Source organism: Scyliorhinus torazame, chromosome 6 (assembly GCF_047496885.1).
Source record: "Scyliorhinus torazame isolate Kashiwa2021f chromosome 6, sScyTor2.1, whole genome shotgun sequence".
Taxonomy (NCBI): domain Eukaryota; kingdom Metazoa; phylum Chordata; class Chondrichthyes; order Carcharhiniformes; family Scyliorhinidae; genus Scyliorhinus; species Scyliorhinus torazame.
Window position 1 is genome coordinate 317,239,415 of NC_092712.1, and position 19,955 is coordinate 317,259,369.

General features: G+C 50.5%; 1 long non-coding RNA gene across 1 annotated transcript in view; it reads left to right on the forward strand.

Moving 5' to 3' along the window:
• Positions 1 to 5,991: 5,991 nt before the first annotated feature.
• Positions 5,992 to 19,955, forward strand: part of LOC140425630 (uncharacterized) — a 42,287-nt gene continuing 28,323 nt past the window's right edge. The window contains exons 1-2 of the long non-coding RNA XR_011947913.1: positions 5,992 to 6,328; positions 10,265 to 10,453. This is a non-coding gene — a long non-coding RNA (uncharacterized lncRNA). The remainder of the gene's footprint in view (positions 6,329 to 10,264; positions 10,454 to 19,955) is intronic.

Consider the following 19,955-nt stretch of genomic DNA (forward strand, 5'->3'; position numbering starts at 1 on the left):
GGGAGAACGTGCAGACTCCGCACAGACAGTCACCCAAGGTCGGAATTGAACCTGGGACTCTGGTGCTATGAGGCAGCAGTGCTAACCACTACGCCGTCGTGCCCGCCCATATTTGTGTCGCGTTAATAGGCATTTTGGACTTTGATGCTTCAAATTATGTTTCCAGAATTTAAGTTAAACATCCAGCACCGACTCACAGGAGCTGCAGTGTGTGCCCTCAAAAACATGCAGTGCAACAGCTGACCAATGCTCTCTCTGAAAGCACCTTACCAACCCGCAGCCTCTGCCAACTAGAAGGGCGAGAGGCATATGGGAGTGGCATCACCCCCCCCCCCCCCCCCACTCCAGATCCCCCTCCAAGGCACACGCCATCCTGACTTGGAATCACATCACTGTTCCTTCACCATCGGTGGGTCACTACATCCTGGTACCTCTTCTGTAACCTCATTGTGGGCCCACCCAGACCACACAAGCTGCAGTGGTTCAAAAAGGTGACTCACCACCACCTTGCCCAGGGCAACGCATGTCAACCTTGCCTTCGTACTGTGCTCACCCCAGTCCAACGCCGGCATCTCCACATCAACCTTGCTAATGGCAACATAGTCCATGAACTATATACTTTGAGTCATCAATGAAATTGTACTTCCAACAAACAGGTAAATTTAATCTAGTTTAATCTGAAAATAAAAGTTGGAAACGACGAGTAAAACACTTTTGGAAAATAATTTAAAGCTGGCAGGTCTGTTCATCAAGTTACATACTGAAAGGAGGTCACCAGTGCCTCTGGCCGTGCATCTCATGATACATTCCCCATCAAATTCCATCAGTACCCAGTGCAGTTCATCGAAGGTGCACTGTACTGTGAGTCAGTGTGGAGAGATGATAAAGTATTCACTCTGTTATTCTCTGCGTGCAGCACAGCAGCTATTTATTTGGTCACTACCCTGTCGCCGAAGTGATTCTCTAATGTTTGAAGTGTGGACCAGTGGCACCTATTTATCTCCATATCATTGCCTGTGCGTAACACAAAATAAACAATGGGTCTGTGAGTTTTGTTGGGATTTCAGTCACATTTTGCAGTTCACCTTTTAGGAAGTGAATCTTTACGGTGCCCAATCAACTTCAGTCAAAAACAATCAGAGGCTTCTATATTAATCGCTCGACATTATTCGAATCGATATCTGCATACTTAACATTGGATAAGCAATGAAAGCAGCAAATGCTGGAGATGCCCAGCAGGTCTGGCAGTGACTGTGGACAGGGAAACAGAGTTCACATTCTGAGTCCGGGTGATCCTTCTTCCGAGCTCCGTGGCCTTTTATCAGACCGTCACATGCAGCTGGAATTTGTGCAGATAACTTAAGCCCCACTGTCGTGGCCGAAATCGGGAGGTGACCCCCTCATTTGGGCCATCAGTCGGATCCAGGGAGACATGTTCCCTCCGCTAGCCAATTAAAAGTGGATGTTGCCGGAGCCGCCACCTCTTTTAGGGACAGCTGCGTGCCCAGGAGGTGATGAACCGGCTGCTTCCTTTAGTCTGTGTGGTGTGGGTACGCCCCACAGAACTGTTAGGGAGGAAATACCAGGATTTTGCGACTGATCAAGAGTGAAGGGGGAGGCCCTTTGACGGGACAGGGAGTTCAGCAACCTCAGCCGCCTCACCGTGAACCGTGGCCATTGCTGTGTTTGCAGCTGTGAGGTGAGTGCCCCCTCACCGGTCAGTGTGAATATAAGAGCAGGGATGTACTTCTGAGGCTGTATAAAGCTCTGGTCAGACCCCATTTGGAGTAATGTGAGCAGTTTTGGGCCCCGTATCCAAGGAATGATGTGCTGCCCTTAGAAAGGGTCCAGAGGAGGTTCACAAGAATGATCCCTGGAATGAAGAACTTGTCGTATGAGGAACGGTTGAGGACTCTGGGTCTGTACTCGTTGGAGTTTAGAAGGATAAGGGGGGATCTTAAAGAAACTTACAGGATACTGCGAGGCCTGGATAGAGTGGACGTGGAGAGGATGTTTCCATTTGTAGGAAAAACTAGAAGCAGAGGACATAATGTCAGAATGAAGGGACGATCTTCAAAACAGAGATGAGGAGGAATTTCTTGAGCCAGAGGGTGGTGAATCCGTGGAACTCTTTGCCACAGAATGCTGTGGAGGCCAAATCACTGAGTGTCTTTAAGACATAGATAAATAGGTTCTTGGTTAATAAGGGGATCGGGGGTTATGGGGAGAAGGCAGGAGCATGGGGATGAGAAACATATCAGCCATAATTGAATGGCGAAGCAGACTCGATGGGCCGAGTGGCCTCATTCTGCTCCTATGTCTTATAATGCTCCCTTTTAGGAGGGATAATGGGTTTGCAGTGCACTGGAGCCAGGCAGGCATGCTCTAGCGATTGGTGGAGGGAGAGAGGGTTGTAGTGGTGGTGGTGCTGGGGGGTGAATGGGGGGGGGACGGGGGGGACGGGGCGGGGGGGGGACGTGGTGGGAGGGATGCGCAGAGTTGCATTGTCAGTTGCCCCTCCTGTGGATTGCTGAGTGCCCATAATGGAACTCTTGTGCCACAGAGCAGTGATGAGGTCTTTAAATGCCTCCTTAAGTTGCCCAACTGGGTTTTTGGTGGGCAGCCAATCTGTAACCTTTGCTTAGTTCTCAAAATGGCGCCGGAGCGTGGCGACTTCCTGTGGGCTCCCTCCCACAGATCCTCTTCCTACATCTCTTATAACCGTACTATCCTTTTAGAACTTACTTCTAACACTAACACTTTCTGTTTTATGTTCACTGACAGGTCTGAAGCGACTAAATAGCACTACACCCCATATGATTCGGCCGATGTCCGTGTACTTACGTTGTGTATTTATCGTATGTCCTACGTTTTTTCATGTATGGAATGATCTGCCTGGACCGTACGCAGAGCAATGCTTTTCACTGCACCTCGGGACAAGTGACAATAAATCAAGTCCAAATCCAAACATGACATGGTGATGGGCAGATTTCAGGCTATCCTCCCGCCACCCTCAGGCACCCTTCTTTCAGCTTTCCTGACTCACAGGCCATCGTCGAGGGGCTGGTAAAATTCCAACCATATCTGTTTCTCGATCCACAGGCGCTGACCAGACCTGCAGAGCGTGGCTGGTATTTTCTGTTTTTATTTCAAATTCCCAGCCTCTGTGGTATTTGGCTGTTGTTGTGGTGAGTTAACAATTCTTTCCTTTGTGCTGTGTTCTTGAGATGTACTGGCGGTTTCTCGTAAGTGAGACATTGTAAACTTGCGTGGCTCAAGGGGAAAACTGGGAATTATTGAGAAAAAGAGGCAATGGAGTATTTTATGTCGATTGTCAATTTCCATTGGTATGTGAGGATCCTTCCAACTTCAATTTGAATTCTAAACTTTTGGGATCATGTGAGAGGTAATAAAGATATGCTTTTTCATCCTTTCCCAATGACAGGAGAGCCCCAGTGGTAATCAAGCTCAGGGTGATGTGGAGACAATTCTTCTTTGTGGTTCAATCCTCCATCTGCCCAGGTGCAAAATTAAGAATTGAACATGGATCTGAATTTTATGCTCCCCCACACTTAATGTGTTTAGGGGGGGGGGGGGCAGGGCTGGGAGGGGCATGAAATTGCACAGACAGGATTCCCTCAGGGATGTTGCCTGCCCTGCCCTGGAGGCAATTTAATGGTGGGGTGGGCAGGACCACAGGGGGGGGGGGGGGGAAGAGGAGAACCAGCCCATGCCTCAATTAAGGCTCTTTAAGACTTAAGGGTCTTCCCCATCCAGCCTTAATTTGTAGGGCAGATGGCAAATCAAGTGCCAGAGAATGAAAAAATGTAACAATCCTTATCTTGGGTGAGAAGCAGGGGCACGGGGGGGGGGGGGGGGGGGGGGTTGTTGCCTCCATGAGGGCCTCCTTTCAGATGGAGGGTGCCCTCCCCTGAAGGCTCAGGTACCTTCAGACCTCCTTCCAGCACCCCTCCACCCCCTGACCTATCCTGTCACCCCAATTACACTCCGACCCTCGTGACCCCCGCCAGGTTTCCCGACCCTTCTCTCCCTGGGACCCCTAACAGTGACCTGGCTCTATGTCCCGACACTGAATCCCGAGAACATTCCGCAGTTCCTCTTCTGGCCAATGGAGGGCCTGGAGAACTGCTACGAGGACATAATTTACAGAATGTTATTGGTATTATTAGCTGATGCCCTAAAAAAGTTATGATGGATTTTAAGCAAAGATTTCCGCTGAGAGGAGGGTCATTAACCAGGGAACACAAATTGAAGATAATTGACAGGGCAACCAGAGAAACCCTAGGGCTTTTCCCTAGGGTAGAGGGGTCAATTACTAGGGGGCATAGGTTTAAGGTGAGAGGGGCAAAGTTTAGAGTAGATGTACGAGGCAAGTTTTTTACACAGAGGGTAGTGGGTGCCTGGAACTCACTACCGGAGGTGGTAGTGGAGGCAGGGACGATAGGGACATTTAAGGGGCATCTTGACAAATATATGAATAGGATGGGAATAGAAGGATACGGACCCAGGAAGTGTAGAAGATTGTAGTTTAGTCGGGCAGTATGGTTGGCACGGGCTTGGAGGGCCGAAGGGCCTGTTCCTGTGCTGTACATTTCTTTGTTCTTTGTTCTTTGTTCTTTGATGCCAATTGGATATCTTTGTAGAAAATTCCAGGCCATCAATTGGTTTCCTTGCCAAGTTCAGTCAACCAGTTGACCAAACCTCGATGCTACATTCTTTGCAAATCCCATGAAAAACAGGCAAAAATTAAAATTGCAAGCTACAAGGATCCTCACATACCAATCAATAATAAAAAGCATGCAAGTCTGAGCATTACCAATTTCGCACCTTGATTAAAAAGAAATAAGGACATTTGAATGGTGTACGTTGATTACAATTGTGGAGTACACATGGATCAGTCTAACAATGCCACTCGTGGTTTCAGGTACTGAAAGGTTTATGTTATTTGGTTTCACAGTAAAATCAGGCAGTAAAATTTGAACTTTTCATTGATAGCTTGGGAGCTTTGAACAAATAATTGTAAAAATCATCAATAAAATGAATGATCCACGTATTGGGAAATGGGTTTAAATGAGTAAATAATTCACTAAAGTGGTCAAGTTCATTCCAGTCAAGGATTTCAGATGACTTGAGCATCTTGGTCGACCATTTTTGAAATATCATTGGAAAGTGGATCCAATGCTCAATGTGGTTTGAACATTTGTTTCCCAGGATTGTATGGACCAAGGGCTGGATTCTCCATTGCCGGAGGCTGGTAGTGGGTTTTCCGATCCAGCAGAGAATGGTGTGCGGCCAAAAAACGGGATCGGCCTCCGGTTCCGATTCTCTGGTCGCACGGTGGCGGCGGCAGCAAACTCCACGCCCTGCCCCGGCTACACAGTGCGAACGCACCCATTTACATCTTATTAAAGCCCGATTCTCCAGCCCCTCGTGATGCCCCAGCCCTCTCAGCCGGGAGTGAATTGGTGCCAGTATTTACAAGCGGAATCCGGGCGCCAAGGCCGTTGAGGGGAGCAAGAAGGTGAGTAAACTCTTCAAACGTTTCGGGCTTGCTGGGTGGCGTATGCCTGCACCTCAGTGAATAGCGGGGAACAACTTGATGGCAAGTACGTGGTCTCGGGATGTCCCCTCCCCCTGAGGATCCCAAGCTGTCTCCAAGTCATGCCTGTCCTCCACACCCCTGATCCCATCCATCGTGTCCTGGCCAAGTATCCTGACCATCTCCCTGCCACAACCTGTGTGTGAATCCTCGGCTCCACATAACACTGCAGCAAACACACACATTCCTCGCTCACCCCCATCTGTCGGATGTGCTCGCACACCAGGCACTTAACGTGGAGGTGACTGGTGCAAAAACGACTGGCTGCATCTGCGCGATTCACAACAATCGATCCTTTTGAATGGGACCGATTATCTTCTGCTGCCTTGTCTACAGGGCAGGCCCAGAGTTTCCCCGGCTGGCTGTCTCTGCCCAGTGGATTTGAACTTGGCTGTTCGAATTCGCAGGTCGGCCTGTGATTCGGACTGAATTTCTCGAAGCCGGCGCTCCCAGCGAGAGTGCGCAGTTCCCGCAATTCTAATTGGCCAGCTGCATTTGGTCTCCAGAACAGAGAATCCACCCCCAAGTGTTTTTTTTCATTGCAACTTTCTCTGGCAACGCAGTCAGAGAGAGATAAATATAGACTTCTGAGAGAGAATACTACATCTAACTCTGTTGAAACTGCGATTGAAGCCTTTTGTGGACTCTCATCTGTGCCTTGAGCCAGGGTTGGAGGCTGTTTCACTTCATTGTTCCCTTGTTTTCAAGGTGGGCCTGTTCCTTTTGTTGAAAGCAAAGAAAGTTGTACAATTAAATCTGCAATTTTCCATCCATAGAGTTTATTACAAAGCGTGTAGGTTTGATAGGATAGACAGCTGCAGTATGTAGAGTTAGGCTAACTGAGACTGCGAAGAGATAGGCAAGGCCTTCCCCATGACGGGTTGCTGGCAGGGCACATTTAATTAGGCTGGAGGGTGGCAGTTGGGGACTGCACGACGTTCCTGTCTCTACCCTGGTTAAGTCTGTCGTGGGAGGGTCTGTGGACTGGCGGCAGAAGGCGGCACGCCGTGGAGGATCCCCAGCCAGCGCATCCCGGTGTGGGGTTGCTTGCGGGCTCCGCTGGGGTGCCCCTCGTCCAAAGGCTCTCCGTGTGCAATCGCAGATCTGGCATTGAGAGGAGCGGGGTGGAGGGTTGCTGAGGGCCAATCCATCCTGACCATAATTACTACCTCCCTCCCTGCCCCGCAACTCCACCCTGCGACCCCCCCCCCCCCCCCCGGGGAGTGGGGCACAGGACAGCTGAAACTGCCCCTGCCACCTTCATTCAGGCGTGGCCTGGGGCCCGGCGATAATGCTAAGCCTCAGGCGGTTGTCATTCCGGCAACAGCCATCTTCACCATGGAGCCGCCATTCAATAGAGCGGTCAGCCATAAACTGAACTGATCTCTTCACACATCTTCTCTACTGAGTAGTACGACACTCCTGTAAGCTTCACCCGATGCCTGTGTCTATGTATTTACATTGTGTATTTTATGTTTGCCCTATTATGTATTTTCTTTTCATGTGTGGGCAGCACGGTAGCACAGTGGTTAGCACTATGGCTTCACAGTGTCAGGGTCCCAGGTTCGATTCCCGGCTTGGGTCACTGTCTGTGCGGAGTCTGCACGTTCTCCCCGTGTCTGCATGGGTTTCCTCCGGGTGCTCTGGTTTCCTCCCACAGTCCAAAGATGTGCTATTAGGTAATTTGGACATTCTGAATTCTTCCTCCACAGGTGCCGGAATGCGGCGACTAGCGGCTTTTCATAGTAACTTCATTGCAGTGTTAATGTCAGCCTACTTGTGACAATAAAGATTACCATTCGGAATGATCTGCCTGAGCTGCACGCAGAACAATACTTTTCACTGTACCTCGGTGCACGTGACGATAAACCAATCCAATTCAATCCAGCTCCCTGCGTACAAGCAATTCTAATTTTTCCACTTGTTCTGTTAGAATTTTTTTTGTTTATTTTTGTTCTTTCACAGGATTTGAATGTCGCTGGCTAGGTCAGCTTTCATTGCCCATCCCCAGTTGCCCTTGAGAAGGCGGTGGTGAGCTGTCTTCTTGAACTGCTGCCATCCATGTGGTGTAGGTACACCCACTGTGCTGTCAGAGATGGGTCTCCAGCATTTTCACCCAGTGACAGCGAAGGAATGGGGATATATTTCCAAGTCAGGATGGTGTGTCGCTTGGATGTCTGTCTGTCCTTAATTTTGTGTCCTCTAATTATTGAACCACCAGTGCAATCACTTTCCTCTTATTTACTCGATCAAAACACCTCATAATGTTGAGCAGAAAATAATAATCTCCTTAACGTTCTCTCTTTAAAGGACAGATAATGTCAAATATTTCTTCGTAGCAGAGCCAGTAACAATGCATTGCTGTGGCTTTCCTGTTTATCAAACTATGGATGAGATAATAAATTTGGGACTATCCATATTAAATTAACCCCATCCACATTACAGCTGAAGAAACCACAGAATCCAAAGTTTGTTACAACTGCTTGAGAACAGTGAGCGACTGGGGATTGGTGTTCGGCTAGAAGCTGAACAGTTGCACAAGTCAAATCTCTGTTTAGAACGTTGTGTGGTCCTTTTAATTACTGAGGAATTGGATGGTTTTTACAAATTATCCTTTTTAAGATACTTTGCCCCCAGGGATGCCAGTCCCTGTTCATCTTAGAAAAGTGCCTGAGCCCGTATCTTGGAGTTCTGTAAGGTTGGTGAGCGTAGCATTCTAATCAGCTGATAACAGCAGCCAAATTCAATCAACTTCCATTAACACCGTGAAAGGACTGGAGTATCTCCTTTCAACACGCTAATGTATTGTGACCTTGCAAAGACTCACCAAACTTATCAAACAGCAAAATGACATGAATCTTGGGTCATACGCATTCGGGTGTCGCTTTTATCTTGGCATTGGGGCCAGTGGGTGGGGCGGGGCTGGTGGGGCAGGGGGGGGGGGAGGGGGCGACAGGCAATGTGGGGGTGGGCAGGTGCTGATGCAGGCTAGTTAGAAGGCTCACCTCATTCTCTTAGAATTAACGTGGAGATGCCGGCATTGGACTGGGGTGGGCACAGTAAGAAGCCTCACAACACCAGGTTAAAGTCCAACAGGTTTGTTTGGAATCGCTAGCTTTCGGAGGGCAGCTCCTTCCTCAGGTTAGTGAAGTTCATGACTCTGCCGAGGGGCTGTGAACTACGATGACTCACCTGATGAAGGAGCTGTGCTCTGAAACCTGTTGGACTTTAACCTGGTGCTGTAAGACTGCTTACTCTTAGACTTAGTTTCACAAGAGCAGACAGGCCTTCACATCTCCTGCAACTCCCCCACCCCCACCCATTCTCCATGGCCTTTCATAACATCCACGCCAACTCAATGTCACCTCATGCCCTGTCACCCAGCATGCACTATGCACATAACCAATCAACCAAGGACAGGTGTAATCCCAGGCAGCCTCGACCAATTAAAGGATTAGTTTAGCAGAGTGATCTGTTTTTCCAACTGAAGTGAATTGTTGATTTTGCTTGATTGATATCTTGAAGTGGTTAACATAAATTGTTTGCTATGTGACCTCTTTTGTCAATGTCTCAGTGTTTATTTTGTTAAGATTACGCGATGTGAAGTATTTAAAGCCTCTGTTATTGATCCTTGTCCGATTGGTACTTTTGTGGGTTGTAGGAACAGCAGTGTTTTTTATTTCAGAGAACATGCCTGAATGAGCAGTTTATTTTCTCAACATTTCCATACTTGAAATTACTATTATATGGTTGATTGATTATGTACATAGTGCCTACTAAGTGAAGGGGCATGGAAGGAGATGGGTTGCATTGAGTTGGCATGGAGAGTATGAGAAGCCATGGGGAGTGGCTGAGAGGCACGAGTTGACATTGGATAGCATGAAAGATTCGAGGAACCATGGAGACTTTCAAAAGGCTCCTGAATCAAGACCGTAGTTCATGACTCCGCTGAGGGGCTATGATCTACGGGGCACGAAAATTTCAGTGGACTGAGGCCCACAATGAAGCCAGCCAGCTCGATACTTTCTAAAGTCCCAATAATGTACTGAGGTTATTGTACGTGTTTTTGCTCTGACGCCCTCTGTAACATTTTTCACTTTGTCACGGACTTTATTCACGGACTAACGGCTGTTTTCCCCCGTAAAGCAATCTAGGCAATTACATTTTTCCATTATTTTCTTTTGCAGAATGAAAGGAGGCTCACAGTTTGTAATCTATGGAAAGCGTACAGTGTTGCCTTTTCTGTATCACTGCGTAATTAGCATCAAAAGTGCTCCTTATCAGATTACTTAATTTAAATTACACTTGAATAAAAAGTGGAGATCTAAACGATATTTCTTTGCACTATTATCTTTCCAGCTATAACCATTAGGCATTGCTGTTTAATTTATTTCTTTTGTTATTTTTAAGGTTTCATTATAGATCCCATTAAAGAGCTGCACACGTGTCTCCAGACCTGCCTGTACCATTGCTTCGTCTTTTGTTAATGGGTTCTGGAATTATATCTGTTTATTGCCAGGATACTGATGCAGGAAACGTAACGTCTGGATTTTTAGGTGTAGCGATCTCAACTAACCATAACTGCTCTGTTTCATCTCAATCGGGTTTATTTAACATGTATAAAATATTCTTTCTTATTTACAGAATTATGTACATCTCAGTACTCTACACCAAGATGTATTTCTGCTTCTCACCAGAGCGCAATCTCCTAACCATGTGACATGACCTCATAGATACGTTAGTCGTTACATCAATATCAGGTGCTCCTGATGTTAACCCTTTGCTCTACACCTCTCCCCAAGTCTTCGTCCCAAATATACACACCCTCCTACAGTAAGTGTTTGCAATTTGTACTCAAATTATTACAGGCAGTAAACTGATCATTTGTCGCTGAAGGTTGCCACTTGGGGTGTTGGTAGCGTTGCGGTAATGTTATTGGATTAAGGGGGAGGAGTTCCATCCCGTCATGGCAGCTGGGAATTGAGTAAAAACCTGGAATGCAAAATTAGTCTCAGGAATGGTGAGCATGAAACTATCAAATTGTCATAGAAGCCCATCTTGTTCACGAACGTCATTTCGGGAAATCTGCAGTTGTTATCAGCCTGTCCTAAATGTGACCCACAACTATGTGGTTCACTCTTATCCAACATCTGTGGCCTGGATGAGGCTCATGTGGAGTATAAACGCTGCTATAGATCAGGGGCGGGATTCTCCACCCCCGCGCCGAAGTGGCCGCGCCGTCGTGAACGCCGTCGAGGTTCACGATGGCGCGAAACGGCCCCGATCCCGACCGATTCAGGCCCTGACAATGGGCTAGGATTGGGGCCGCGTCATCTACACGCGCCAGGCCTTGTCGCCTGCGTAAAGGCGGCGCCGCATAGATGACGCGGCCGGCGCCGCATAACTGGCGTCATCCACGCATGCACGGGTTGGCCGGCGCCAACCCGCACATGCGTGGTTGCCGTCCTCTCTAAGTCCGCCCCGCAAGAAGATGGCGGACGGATCTTGCGGGGCCGCTGAAGGAAGGAGGTCCTCCTTCAGAGAGGCGGCCCAACGATCGGTGGGCACCGATCGCGGGCCACCCCTCATTTGAGGTACCCCCCGGTGCAGGATTCCCCCCTCGCCCCCCCGCAGGCCGCCCCCCCCCCCAGCGTTCGTGCGCTGTTCCCGACCAGGCAGCGATCAGGGGCGTCATTCTCCGACCCCCCAGCGGGTCGGAGAATGGCCCTTGGCCGCCGTGAATCCCGCCCCCGCCGGTTGTCGAAGTCTCCGGTACCGGATATTCGGCGGGGACGGGAATCGGGCCGCGCCGGTTGGCGGGCGCCCCCCGCTCGATTTTCCGGCCCGGATGGGCCGAAGTCCAGCCGATAAATTGCCTGCCCCGCCGGCATAAATTAGAGTACCTATTTACCGGCGGGACAAGGCGGCATGGGCGGGCTCTGGGGTCCTGGGGGGGGGGGGGGGGGGGGCGCGGGGCGATCTGACCCCGGGGGGTGCCCCCACGGTGGCCTGGCCCGCGATCGGGGCCCACCGATCCGCGGGCGGGCCTGTGCCGTGGGGGCACTCTTTCCCTTCCGCCTCTGCCACGGTCTCCACCATGGCGGAGGCGGAAGAGACTCTCCCCATTGCGCATGCGCGGGAAACTGTCACCGGCCGCTGACGCTCCCGCGCATGCGCCGTCCCGACATGTCATTTCCGTGCCAGCTGGCGGGGCAACAACGGCCGCTTCCGCCAACTGGCGGGGCGGAAATTCCTCCGGCGTCGGCCTAGCCCCTCAATGTTGGGGCTCGGCCCCCAAAGATGAGGAGCATTCCGCACCTTTGGGGCGGCGCGATGCCCGTCTGATTGGCGCCGTTTTGGGCGCCAGTCGGCAGACATCGCGCCGTTTGGGGAGAATTTCGCCCCAGGTGTGGACGGCGCCGGGGGGAACCTGCATTTTTGGCCTGGCTGCTCGGCCCATCCGGGCCTGAGAATAGCAGGGGTGCCGGAGAATCGCCATTTTGTGTGTCTCCGGCCTGCGGCCCGCGGAACTCGACCGGGCCATTCCCACCGCTTGGGAGAAGGCGTCGGACCAGCGTCCCGGGAAATCTTGGCCGCCCAGGCGATTCTCCCTACCTGCGCGGGAGTGGAGAATCTCGCCCCAGTTGTGTGCATAGGCTGCTTTAGTGTTGTGAATATTTGCAGATTCTAAACATTCTGTGCGGAGTCTGCACGTTGTCCCCATGTCTGCGTGGGTTTCCTCCGGGTGCTCCAGTTTCCTCCCACAGCCCAACGATGTGCAGGTTAGGTGGATTGGCCATGCTAAATTGCCCTCAGTGTCCAAAAAGGTTAGGCGGGGTTACTGGGTTACGGGGATAGTATGGGCTTGAATAGGTTGCTCTTTCCAAGAGCCGGTGCAGACTCGATGGGCCAAATGGCCTCCTTCTGCACTGTAAATTCTATGATTCTATGATGCTATGATATCTAGCAGCTTTTTAAAAGTAATACTCACGATATAACAAAATCATGCCAAATTTCTCCCAAATCTAATTTTCTCCTTGCCAGCTTCGCTGTCCTCATTCGCATTCGCTAGACAATTGAATAAGATGCTTTGCTCCCTCTGGCTGGCCCTATCATTTTTCCTCCTCAATTGCTGGCCTCTTTTCAATATTGCTCAATCCTCCCAAAACCTTTTCTTCACTGACTGGTTTCTCCTGGGCAACCTGTTTCACACATTCACTATCTCTTGTGGAAAGTAATTAAATCTAAACTGTTCGCGTATCTTTTTGCACCTCAACCTGACCCGTATCCCTTGATTGTGAAGTTTGCTAACATATTATCAGAGTTTAATCGACTTCCTCCTCGAAGATCTGAAATACCTCTGCTGAATTTTCTCTTTACCAGTCTCATCCACATTATGGGGAGGCAGTGGTGGAGTGGTATTGTTGCATTACCTGGGGACCCAGGTTCGAACCCCACCACGGCAGATGGTGAAATTTGAATTCAATAAAAATCTATAATTAAAAGTCAAAAGGTGACCATGGGGTCAATTGTCGTAAAAGCCTATCTGGTTCACTGATGTCGTTTAGGGAAGGAAATCTGCCGCCCTTACCCGGTCTGGCCTACATGTGACTCCAGACCCCCAGCAATGCAGTTGACTCCTAATTGCCCCCAGGGATGGGCAATAAATACTGGCCCAGCCAGTGACCACCACATCCCGTGGACGATTGTCATGGCTGAAACACTTCAAGTTAAGCTCTCAGCCATGGCTCAGTGTCTAGCTCTCTCGGCCCCCTGAGTTGGAAGATTGTGATTTCACATGCCACTTCAGTGCACAATCCAGTCTGACGCACCCTGTGCAGGGCTGAGGGAGTGCTGCAGGGTTGAATGTGCTGCCTTTCAGTTGAGTTGTTGAACTGAGGCACTGCCGGCCCTTGTGTCATGATGACGGATATGGTGACTGAGTGAGATCTACGTACAGCTGCACCAGCTAACCGCAGACATGTTGAATTCTTTAAAGAAGACCTTTGTGTTGAAGAATTCAAGTAAAGGCACTGACCAAAGATGGATGCCAGCAGTCACGTGATGTCTGGTATTGTAAGTGATCACTTTCCTCGAAATTTCCTCTCTGGATTGCATTACAGACCTTCTCTCAGATGTTGCATGGTATTTCACGCATGGGCCCGGGGAGGCGGGGGGCGGGGGCGGGGGGGGCGGGGGGGGGGGGGGGGGGGGCGGGGGGGGCGGGGGCGCGGGGGCGGGGGCGGGGGGGGTGTGGCAAAGCCCAGTACAGACCGGATTCTTGAAAGGAAGTCATTAAAGTAGCAAAATTCAGGATTTTTAATCAGCTATAATTCTGTGAAGACACTGAGATTTGCTTCCGAGCTATTTACACTCCTCCAAATATTCAAAAACCCCTGCAAAGGACAAAATAACCTGGTCTCCTGTTGATTTCTATCTCAAAATGTGTCAAGCGCACTCTGGGATGAAATAAAAAAACTGGGATTACTACTGTTGTAATCCAGGAAACGCAACGATAAAGTTGACTCAGAAGAGAAGCTGCCTCTGCAGCTACAACACTAGTGTCCCTGCCCGAGACTAACAGGAGCTCCCAGTCCGGGTCTGGGGGGGCATTGAAAAGGCTCGATACTGAGTCCCAACTGGATGGGCCTCCACCCATTAGTATGGGAACCCCTACTCAACGAGCTCCCACTGGGAGGACAATGAGTGATTCCTTGTGATCCGTATGAGGGTCGTCAAAGCGACAACAAAGGATGCAAGACATTGGATTCCCTTCCAAGAATATACAGAAATTAGTTTTAAAACTGGGTTTTAAATCCCCTCGTCGCCACACTCCGGCGCCTGTTCGGGTACACTGAGGGAGAATTCAGAATGTCCAATTCACCTAACAGCTTTCGGGACTTGTGGGACGAAACCGGAGCACCCGGAGGAAACCCACGCAGACACGGGGAGAACGTGCAGACTCCGCACAGACAGTGACCCAAGCTGGGAATCAAACCTGGGACCCTGTCACTGTAAAGCAACAGTGCTAACCACTGTGCTACCGTGCCGCAGGAAGGGGCCCACAAGGAAAGTTGCAGCAGGTACAGCAAAGAAAACTGGCTTTATAGTTGAGTGTTTCTCAGTAAAAGCATCAATTGGTGCCAGTTGTCTGGATGGGTTTTGCCAACTCAGTCTATGTAATCAGCCAGAAGCTTTGGGCTTGGTTTGAAATGAGGAAAAAATGTGATGGTATTAATAGAAAGGTAACAGCAGGCTTGATTCTCACTGTAGGCACTTCTTACATATCTTGCCAAGGGTGACAGAAACCTGAGATGGGACTATCCACAGCCTTTGGCAAGTGTGATTTGAAGAGCTATATGTAACGATTGCACTGTTCAAGCAATCTTTCATTGCAGTAAAGTTCTGCAACACAGTTCGCAGGTGGAGGCAATAGGTCTGGGACATCACCAAACAGATGCTCAAGCTTAGATCTGCTGTGTGGTCGGAGGCCTTGGATACAGAATTTATCAACGGTCTCCATGACCCATCCTCCCCGCCTCCACCTCTGCCTGCGTTCCTTTCTCTTTCCAGAATTGGAATCATTGTGACCTGCTTCACGCGAATGGCTGCTGATGTGTTCGGTGAGTTGGTTCAACGTTGACTGCAACTGGATGCAGTGAAACTAGAAACAGACTTCTGACACAGGAGATGGTCCAACTCTGTTTTCATGAACTAGCTGATTGCTGTACATGGTCTGCTGTGAGTTGACACTCTATTAATCTAACTGATAACCTCCTACTGGCTTGACCAGACTAGTTCTCTACCTCATGGAGATGGTGCTCACTGGCTTATGCACTCTAACTATCTCAGTAGCTGTGTCCTGTAGAGAGAGCGAGAGTCTTAATGCCCTGTGGGCTTTATAGTGGTGGTGTCCTGTCTGGTGATTGGTTGTTCTGTGTCGTGTGTGTTCATTGGTTATCCTGTGTGTCAATCACTGCCTGTCGGCATCTCATTATATACATGAGTGGATATTATGACATCTCCATTTTAAAAAATAAATTTTGGAACGTGGCGGTATGTACATACATGACTATGTACAAGTGCTGAATGAATGAACATATGTACATGGGAAGGTGGCTATCGTGCAGATACAGAGCAAACTGAACAAAATTTACAAGATTTAAGTCTATAGATTCAGGCTTTGTGGTGGGCGACGAATTCTTGTTGATCGCCTCAGAGGTGGAGGGGGGAGACCGGCACCTGGACAGGCGGGATCGCTGCCAGATCGGTGGCCACGTGGTGTGAGATGTCCTGAGGCGGCATGGTGACACGCAGAGAAGTGGGGTCAGGTGGTGGGCAGGGAACTTTGCTCAGTGCCCTCTTGTTGCGCCGTAGAATGGAGCCATCAGCCATTTCAACAATGAAAGACCTGGGGGCAGCCTGTCTGACGACAACAGCTGGGGCTGACCAGCCTCCCTCAGGTAACTGGATGCGAACAACATCTTCTGGAGCCAGCGCAGGCAGATCCGTGGCATGAGCATCATACGTGATCTTCTGCTGGTCCCTGGATCGCTGCACTTTCTGCAGCACCGTGAGGTGGTCAAGGTCTGGAACATGGATGGCTGGAACTGTGGTCCTCAGAGTGCGATTCATGAGCAGCTGCGCCGGAGACAAACCAGTCGACAGAGGGGTTGCCCTGTATGCCAACTGCACCAGGTTGAAATCCGAGGCTGAGTCTGCAGCCTTGCACAGCAACCGCTTGACAATATGGACCCCTTTTTCGGCCTTCCCGTTTGATTGGGGTAATGGGGACTGGATGTGATATGCCTGAAGTGGTAGGATCGTGCAAAGTCGGACCACTCTTGGCTGTAGAAACATGGGCCGTTGTCACTCATTACTGTGCTGTGTATGCCGTGCCTGGCAAACTTCTCTTTGCAGGCTTTGATGACTGACTTGGACGTGAGGTCTGACAGTTTCACCACTTCCGGGTAGCTGGAGAAGTAGTCGACCAAGAGCACGTAATCACGCCCATTTGTGTGAAAGAGGTCTATCCCCACCTTGAACCACGGAGGAGTCACAATCTCGTGCTGTTGCAGTGTTTCCTTGGGCTGAGCTGTTGACATTTCTGGCATGTTGTGCAGTTGAGGACCGTGCAGTTGTGCAGTGTTGGCAATGTCTTGGCTGATGCCAGGCCAGTAAACTGCCTGCCAAGCTCTGCATCGTCATTTCTCGACCCCAAAGTGACCCTCATGGATCTGACTGAGCACCATGGTTTGCATGCTTTGGGGAATGACAATTCTATCTGGTTTAAGAAGGATCCCCTCAACAACCGTTAACTCGTCCTTAAAGTTGAAGAACTGGGGGCACTGCCCCTTTTGCCAGCCATGGGCAAGGTGTTGCATCACGCGCTGCAGTAGAGGATCTTTGGAAGTTTCTTCGTGTATTTGGACAACTCGTTCATCAGTGGCTGGGAGGTTGCTGGCACACAACTGCACCTGTGCCTCAATGTGGCGAATGAAGTCGCCCTGTTCACAAGGCGTGGTGATGGATCGGGATAGGGCATCCGTGATGATCAGCTCCTTACCCGGTGTGTAGATGAGTTTGAAGTCATATCGGCGGAGACGAAGAAGAATTCGCTGCAGCCGAGGTGTCATGTCATTTAAATCCTTCTGGATTATGTGGACTAAAGGCCTGTGGTCTGTTTCCACCGTAAACTTTGGCAGACCGTATACGTAGTCATGAAACTTGACTATTCCTGTCAGGAGACCCAGACACTCCTTTTCGATCTGGGCATACCGTTGTTCAGTCGGAGTCATGGCCCTGGAGGTATATGCCACTGGAGCCCAGGGCGAGGAATCGTCTCGCTGGAGGAGCACCGTCCCAATGCCGTCCTGGCTTACGTCTGTGGATATCTGGTATCCTTGGTTGGGTCAAAGAACGCCAGTACTGGGGCTGTGGTGAGCTTCGCCTTCAGCTCAAGCCACTCCGCTTGATGTGCGGGAAGCCACTGGAACACTGTCGACTTTTTAACGAGATGCCGGAGGGCAGTGGTGTGGGATGCCATGTTGGGAATGAATTTTCTGAGAAAATGTACCATTCCGGGGTAACGGAGGACCGCCTTTTTGTTGTCTTCATGGCATTGATTGCCAGCACCTTGTCAGTGTCAGATTGCACACCTTGCTGTGAAATGTGGTCACCCAGAAACTTGATAGCGGACCGACCAAATCTGGAAAACCTGTTTGAGGCGAGCGATGTGACCCTCGGGCGTCGTGGACCAGATGATCACGTCGTCCACATAGACTCGCACCCCCTCGATGCCCTCCATCATTTGCTCCATTATGCGATGAAATACTTTGGAAGCTGAGATGATACCAAAAGGCATGCGGTTGTAGCAATACCTGCCGAACGGAGTGTTAAACAGGCACAGCTTCCGACTGGACTCGCCCAGCTGTATCTGCCAGAAACCACGGGAGGCGTCCAGCTTGGTAAAGAATTTGGCATGAGCCATCTCACAGGTTAATTCTTCATGCTTCGGGATCGGCTAGTGCTCTCGCATTATGTTGCGATTCAGGTCTTTGGGATCAATGCAAATGCGGAGTTCGCCGGAGGGTTTCTTGACACAGACCATGGAGCTGACCCAGTCTGTGGGTTCCATGACCTTTGAGATGATGCCCTGGTCTTGAAGCTCTCGTAGCTGCGCTTTCAGGCGATCCTTGAGAGGAGCCGGCACCCGGCGTGGTGCATGGATGACTGGGGTGGCATTCGGCTTGAGCAATATCTTGCAGCAATAAGGGAGCATGCCCATCCCATCAAACACACTGTGGTATTGTGTGAGAATGTCATCTATCTTAGCCTGGAGATTCGCATTGGGCGAGGCCGTCGCCGGTGTCGAGGACATGGCATGGACTCGCTGTACCAGATTTAGGAGTTTGCATGCGTGAGCACCGAGCAGGGATGCCTTGTCAGGCCGGACGATCTCGAATCTCAACGTTGCCTTGATTGCCTTGTGAGAGACACCTAGCTGACACGACCCACTGGCAGCTATGGCATTACCATTGTAGTCAAGGAGCTGGCAGGCTGGTGTAAGAATGCTAGGTTGGTCTCGGATGCTGTCGAGATCCGACTGTGATATGAGGTTTGCAGACGCGCCGGTGTCCAATTTAAATCTGATGCAAGACTGGTTGACCGTGATGACAGCACACCACCCGTCGTCAGGATCCACACTCAGGATTGAAAGGCGGTTTGCAGGCACGGTGGAGACCAGCTCGCGTGTGGTGATGATGCCCACCCGATATGGAGACTCGAGGCAGTCAGCATCGGGGTCCGTTGGGCTGTCGGGATCAGAATCCTGCATGCCTTGTTGTACGCAGCGGACACGTCTGCGCTGCAGCTGGGATCGCTGGCTGTTGCTCGGTGGAGCGGACCTGCAAAAGGCCGCGTAATGCCCAGGCTTTCCACACTGTAGACATCGCCTGCCTTTGGCTGGACATTGCCGCTTTAAATGGGCGGAGCCACAATTTGGACACGTCATGACGCTGACGTCAGCGCGTTCTGTGCACCATCGCGCATGCGCAGTGTGGTCGGCCGACGTCGCTCATACGCATTAGGGTCTTCGGCCTCATCGTCCACCCGGTTGTGGCGCGCTTGCGTGGGGACCCGAGAAAAGCGCGCGAAACGGCCACTCTCCTCGATGCTCAGGCCTTGCATTTTTGCGATGGCCTGCACCCTTTCTGCCTCGTGGGAGGCCAGTTTTGCAATTTCTGCCGCCCTGATGCGGGAGTAGCGATTTCTGGCATGCTCATGGACAACGCACGTTTTGATGGCAACGGAGAGGGTCAACTGTTTGATTTTGAGGAGCTGCTCCCGCAGGGAGTCGGACTGGACCCCGAAAACGATCTGATCCCGGATTATGGAATCAGCCGTTGAGTCATAATTACATGACTGCGCTAGGATGCGGAGATGGGTCAAGAAGGACTGAAAAGGTTCATCCTTACCCTGAAGCCTCTGTTGGAAGATGTACCGTTCAAAGCTCTCATTCACCTCAATTTCGCAATGGCTGTCGAATTTCAGCAGAACTGTCTTAAACTTCGTCTTGTCTTAGCCATCGGCAAACGTGAACGAGTTATAGATGTGAATGGCTTGATCACCCGCAGTCGACAGGAACAGCGCAATCTTTCTGGCATCCGATGCAGCCTCGAGGTCGGAGGCTTCGATACACAGGAGGAACTTCTGTTTGAAGACTTTCCAGTTGGCGCCGAGGTTGCCGGAGATCCGGAGTTGCGGAGGGGGGCTGGATGTTTTCCATGCCATTGGATGGCTGCTTGCTGATCGTTGCAGATTCACTCGAGGTAGG